Genomic DNA, 6,503 nt, shown 5'->3' with positions numbered 1-6,503 from the left:
AGGAGACCAGCTTTATTAATCAATGATCAGGTGTTACAATGATGGCTCCTCGTTGCTTTATATAGGGGTAAGTGGTTAAGTGGATAAGTACCCACTTAACAAAAGAAGGGAAACGGGAGGGGCCGGCCCGTGCGTTTTGCACGCGGCGGCCGCCATCCCTCCGGGTTGACCCGGTTTCCCAACATATTTAACCCCTGCCGCCACACGGCCAAGCGGCAGGGCGTCGTGTAACAGATTTCGTCGCGGCAGCTGTCGAGCCACGACGGAACGGTGCTCTGCCTGTGTGCTCCGCCGCCACACAACGAGGCGGCAGCACTGTTTCTGTTGCGCGCGACGTGACGGCGCCGCGGTCTGTCGGTTGATGGTTTTTGTCCCGTTCTGTCGACACCTCTCTGAATACACGCGTTTGTTTCTTTATATGAGGCAGGAAGTGCCTCATTTTGCGCAGCAGCCCGCTCACTCCTCTCCTCTCTCCTCTCTGCTCTCTCTGCTCTAAGTACCCTAGCACATTGAGAAAAACAGCTCAAATAGCTACTTTGATCACGATTTTGAGCGATTTGAAAGCCGATTCAGAAGAAGTTTTAGTTGAAGAAAAGATAGATCAAGGTAAGATCTATCCATCTTTGTTGGTTTCGTTCGCACGCATGATGTTTTTGTTTTGTTTTATTAGTTTCTAACTATGTATTCTCTGTTGCTTTAGTCATAATTTCATCACTTTGTGAAGTCATTTGGAGTTTCTAGAGTAAGATTTGCCGTGCAAAGTGAACTACGAAGTTGAAGGTATGAGCTTTGCAATACATGGATTTTCTTGTGCATGCACGGTGCAAATTAGTTAGTTTTTTAGCTCGTCATTATCTATGCGATGTTTACTGCTTAGAAGTTAGAAAAGTTTTCAGATGACATATGTTGCATTTATAGTAACTTCTGCACACGAGTAAGTTGAAGATGTTGTAGATCAATGTTAGCTATGTCCATTACTAGTAATTTTTTTGACAAGCAAGATGTTGTTATTTTTGTCATTAAGTCGTAATTAGTACTTCTGTTGAACGTTTAGGTTGGGTTAGAGCCAAAATTTGGACAACAAATATTTGACGGTATTGTAGATCATGTTATTAATAATTTTTATAGTTAGGAAACCGTAGGTCTACTTTTTTATGTCGCAATAATCTAAGTTTTGTATATTAAGATTAGATGCTAATATCCTTAATGATTTATGTAATTAGGTGAAAAAATATCATCTGAGTGGCAAACAATGAGGAGATGACGTGATTGAAGAAACTGTGTTTCGATCTTCGATGTCCCTTTTGAGGTGATGACCACATACATGCAAAGTGCCATTTTGATGCTTTTGATAGCAGAAAAAAAATCCGTGTCTAATATTTATGTTCATGTGATAATAGGTTGACTCCATTGATATATTACTGGTGATATGTTCATGCTGACGGATTTTTTTGAACTATTATGGCGCTTAATTTTATTCGGAACAACATTCATATTGAAGTTGAGGTATAAATGACGCTGTGTAATTTTGTAAATATTTTTTATATTGATGTACAGTTGTGAATGATGTTACTGATGCTGCAAATATTTCTAGCAGAAATATGGTATTTGTTTAGTCATATGATATTTAAATGTTATCATCATACTATTATATTCAAGGTCCAACCGAATGATACTAAAAAGGTAGATTATTTTCTAATGAAAATACGGTTATTAAAATGTATTCTCATTTTATTATTTGTAAATAAACTATTTTTATTGGATGGCATGAAAATCAATCTATATCTATATCTATATCTATACCTACTAATAAAGCAAGGTGCGTTTCTCCAATTTTTTCATCCGTTCATCACCGAAAATATATTTTTATATTCGAGGTGGTACTAATTAGTGGTCCATCTGCTAGAAAAGAAAAAAAGAGTCTTGTCCAGAATTTCGTACGTGGGCCGCACACGGTAAGGCCCAGAAAAGCCACCCATTTAAGTCCTGCGCACTCAGCTGGGAAACCTTATTTGTCGCACAGAGCGGCATATAGTTGGAGCTGCCCATCGGTCGCCCATTGTTGGGCCAGCCCATTTTCATTTTTTCTGTGTTCTTTTTCTATTTTTCATTTTTCCCTTTCAAGTTATTTTTTCCTTTTCTTAATAATATATTTTTTAATTTTCTAAAATTTCGAATTTTTTACTAATTTTTATTGAATCTTAGAATTTCAAAATTTGTTCCAATTTGGAAAATATTTGGAACTTTCAATTTGTACTAATTTTTACTTTCAAATTTGTTCACAATTGAAAAATGTTCGCATTTTTTTTAAAAAAAGTCCAAAATTGATTGGGATTTATAAAATAAAATTCATTTTAGAAATAATAGAAATTCGAAAAATATTCTTTTTATTGAAATGTTCACAAATTCAAAATAATGTTCGTGATTAAAAAGACATTTTTGAAAATGGGTTTGAATTATCAAAACAAGTTACCATTTTAAAAAATTGTTCACAAAGTCGAAAAATGTTCGTTTCTCCGCCTTAAAAATGGTCCTGCTTTCAAAAAATGTTTGTGAATTTTAAAAAATCTTCATATTTCATGTTATGTTTGCCTTTTCCAGGAATTAACGATTTTTTCAAAAAAAAAAATCTCGCATGTTTAAAAAAAAATCAAGAGGTCACCACAACCTCGACAAGGAGGCGGACCTAAAGGAAAAAAAGGCACGAGTTGGGTAGTGGCCGCCACTCCGACCAACTCCACAACGCTCCGGTCTATCGCACCACTGTTGTGGAGACCGTTTTGATGGACACATCAATTATCTCTCCCGATGCTTCTCACAAAAAAATCTCTCCCGTTGCAACGCACGGGCATATGCGCTAGTGTTATTAAAATCAAAATATACTCCCTCTGTTCACTTTTATAAGACGTTTTAGACAACTAAAATTGAACTGCTTTGTGTGTTGTCTTAAATGTCTAAACGGTCTTACAAAAGTGAACGGAAGGAGTACTAAAAGTTTTAATCATATCATTAAAGTGTTATGATCGTATTATTATGTTTAGAGTCGAACCGAATGATATTACAAAAGCACTGATTATTTCAAACGTAAATATGGATATAAAAATATTTTCCCCTTATTATTATAGTTAAAGTTTTAATTGGCTAATAATAAAATATCCGGTTACTAATTATTTGAAATGTAAATATAGATCAATGATGGCGGCATTGCTGCACCCATCTATTTTGACAATATAGTGATAATAAGTTCCATAAGTATATAAGGAGTCCTTGATCGCCAAATTGGAAGGTAAAGTTATTTTTATCCGAGACAAAATTTTGCATTACTCATTAGGAATTAACAAGCTAAAATAAATGGCATCACTTGTCCAATAGTCAACATCCATCAATTCACCATCATAAAATTAGACGTACAAAGCAAGAAGATATAACATAATTCATCGACATCACATACTGATATGTGGACTTTACAACCACTTGTAGCAATATTCCATGATATGTGCTTGCACCTTGGAACGGTGTCCTCCTAATCTGGATCTTTTGGTCCTTTCATTACTTGTGCTTGTCAAAGAAATGTGCCTTTCCCAACCTGGATCTTTCGATCAAATGATTTTTTGTCGAAAAGGACCAGGTGCCCAACGCAATTGTCAAAAAGGACTACCTGCAGATGAAATTGACAAAAGAGACCCCCCGTCCGTGGCGGCAGGCGCGGCAGGCGACACGCCTGGAGGCGGCGGGCCCTGCCGTCACGCACTGAGGCGGCCAGCATTGTATAACGTGTTTCTGTGCCGGGACGGAACGGGGTCGGGCAGGTGGGCCCTGCCGCCATGGTACGAGGCGGCTTGTACTGCTGCTGCCGCTCGGTTGCCGAGAGGGCATTTGCATGCGCGAGGAGGCGGTGGGCCATGCCGCCACTCCGTGAGGCAGCCGCACTGTTTGTGATGCTTACCAGCCGACAACATCCGCTGTTACTTCGGGATTTTTTGTCGAAAAGGACCCTCTAGCCAACACAATTGACAAAAATGACTACCTACAGATCAAATTGACAAAAAAGACCCCCTCAGCGGTGGTGGCACGCGCGGCGGCCGACACGTGGCTCCTGCTGCCACGCTAGGTGGCAGCGGGCCCTGCCGCCACGCGCTGAGGCGGCCGGCCGGCTATTATGTAATTTCCAGCGCGCCGGGAGCCGGGACGAAACGGGGCCGGACATGTGGGCCCTACCGCCACTCGACGAGGCGGCCGACACTGCTGCTGCGACGCGCAGGCCGACAACACCTGCTGCACGCGCGACGAGGAGGTGGGCCATGCTGCCACTCCCCGAGGCGGCCGCGCTGTTGCTGCTGCTCGCGGCGCGACAACTTCGCTATGGCAGACGGCGATGATTCCCACGCGCGGACGACACTGATTTTCATGGGCGGGAATCCGATGCTGTGCGGTAGGTGAATTTTTGACGTCTTGTGCCGACACTCTGCGGTGCTCCTCTGCACTCTCTTTGCTTCCCTGCGTACACTCTCCACTCCACTCTGTCTGGTTCGCATGCCGTTCGACGGGAATCGTTTCTGGCAGTGATTCTGCTGCGGTGTTGCCCACTGTTTGATAATAGCCACTGCTGTCTATGCAGGCGGCCCTGATCAAAAGCAGTGCGTGATTCCCGCCTAAAGTTCTGCTCATCGGTTGCTATGGCCGATGCGACAGCACCGAGGCATGCTATGCCGACACTGGTTGCACTGTTTTGAATCACGCGTATTTCCCACCTAAAATTCCGTCTGTTCGCGCCTATTTTCTCGTCATCATTTCATGAGGCCAAGGCAGCAAAAGAAGCTGGCAAGGGAAAAGGAAAATATCCACGCTGGACTCAGTAGATATCTGTGGTAGTATTTTAAATTTCGCAACCATTTGTATCTTAATTTCAGCAGTTTAATGTAGCTTTATTTCAGTAGTTAAATGTAGCTTTATTCAGTAGTACAATATATCTTATTTTCAGTTGTACCGTGTCCAATGTCGTATTTACCTTCTTTCCTTCTTTCTTTCTCTCCACACCCGAAAACACTTTAATAATACAAACTAATTATCGAACGTCGTCCGACAACTACAAACAGACGTAGTAATAGCGCGGGTGCAACAACTATAAACAGACCTCCGCTGTCAACAGTCAGACGTATCCAGGACTATGTGGCCACAAAATTGAGATGTGGTAGAGGCGACGACGTTGTCACTGGAGCGTACAACATGCCGATAGCAAGGTCAGCTAGAACGAGTGCGGCGCCGTCGTCCAGACCGAGCAAGGCGCATACGAGCCATGGGCGATGGGGGAGGGTCCAAGTACTACAACGACATTGCCACGACATGACTCATCTCTGCCACTGCATCGCTCTTCTTCGGTGCAGCTTCGTCATGGGCAGACATCTCAGGACCATGGCACGGGCTTGGATTCGATGCCCGAGCAAACTCTTTCCTCGAACCCATATGCGTACACAGGATATGGCGCATACACTCAAGGCGAGGGATCTCAGCCGTATCTCTCCACGCGAGGGAATCTCCATTTCCGAGGAGACTCGTCTTCCAGAGATAAACCACTACGACGAACAATGGCCACACACTACGGGCGAGGGATCTGATCAGGTAGTCATGTTTACATTTTTAATGCATTTACAATGATATCACATATTATCCTTAATGGTTTATTTACAATGTTTCTCTGTGCACGACATACCTGATCGTACATGGGACGATGAGGACACCCAACGTGGCCTCACCACACGCATCCGGGGAGCATCACATGATCATGGTGACACAGTTGTAGCATTAGTTACAGACTTATTCGGAGGGGACGTTATTGGCCCATCTTTTATCCCTGAGGAGTCACAACCATACGCCTACAATTATGCATCAGGATCGCAACAAGGATTCCAGACTCCACCTACGCAGGAGTCGCAGACACAGGAAGCCAAAGGGGAGTACGGCCGCGGTCTTCGTGTAACTCGACCACCTAACCGCTTGACGCTTTCCGGTCCTTGGGAAAGGCTAGGTGGCCGTCATCGACTAGGGTGATTCATTTATCTACGTGTGCGACCTATTTGTATCTACCTATGTCAGTTCCATACTTTCCGATGTATGTAAGAAACATCTATGTATGATGACTTGCCGCTACTGAACCACGCGACAACAATGTTTCCCGCGTATATCTCCCACCATAATTTCTCGCTTCTGAGTTCCCGCATTTATCTCGCGCGGCCATTTCCCACCTATATTTCCCGCCATAGTTTCCCGCCTATATCTCCCGCCATATTTTCCCGCTTTCTTAGTTCTCGCCATATTTTCCCGCTATCTAGTTCCTACCATATTTTCCCGCTTCCGAGTTCCCGCCTCTGTTTGTGTTCTCAACCTATAAAACACCCTCGGCACTAACTTGGGTAAGCATTCTAGTGTAGTCTCGCAGTCTTGCCAAGATGTCCAGATATCCTTTTGATCGTAGTTTTCACTCTCGTATGTCCCAATGTCTTCTG

At 43.1% G+C, this 6,503-nt stretch overlaps 1 long non-coding RNA gene across 1 annotated transcript; it reads left to right on the top strand.

Moving 5' to 3' along the window:
* The first annotated feature begins 458 nt into the window (after positions 1–458).
* LOC123169785 (uncharacterized) lies at positions 459–1,651 on the top strand. Its single transcript, XR_006484952.1, has 4 exons — positions 459–606; positions 701–780; positions 1,224–1,309; positions 1,401–1,651. It is a non-coding gene; the product is annotated as an uncharacterized lncRNA (long non-coding RNA).
* Positions 1,652–6,503: the final 4,852 nt, after the last annotated feature.

This window comes from Triticum aestivum, chromosome 1D (assembly GCF_018294505.1).
Source record: "Triticum aestivum cultivar Chinese Spring chromosome 1D, IWGSC CS RefSeq v2.1, whole genome shotgun sequence".
Taxonomy (NCBI): domain Eukaryota; kingdom Viridiplantae; phylum Streptophyta; class Magnoliopsida; order Poales; family Poaceae; genus Triticum; species Triticum aestivum.
Note: the sequence above shows the minus strand (reverse complement) of the source record. Positions and strands in the feature narration are given on the sequence as shown.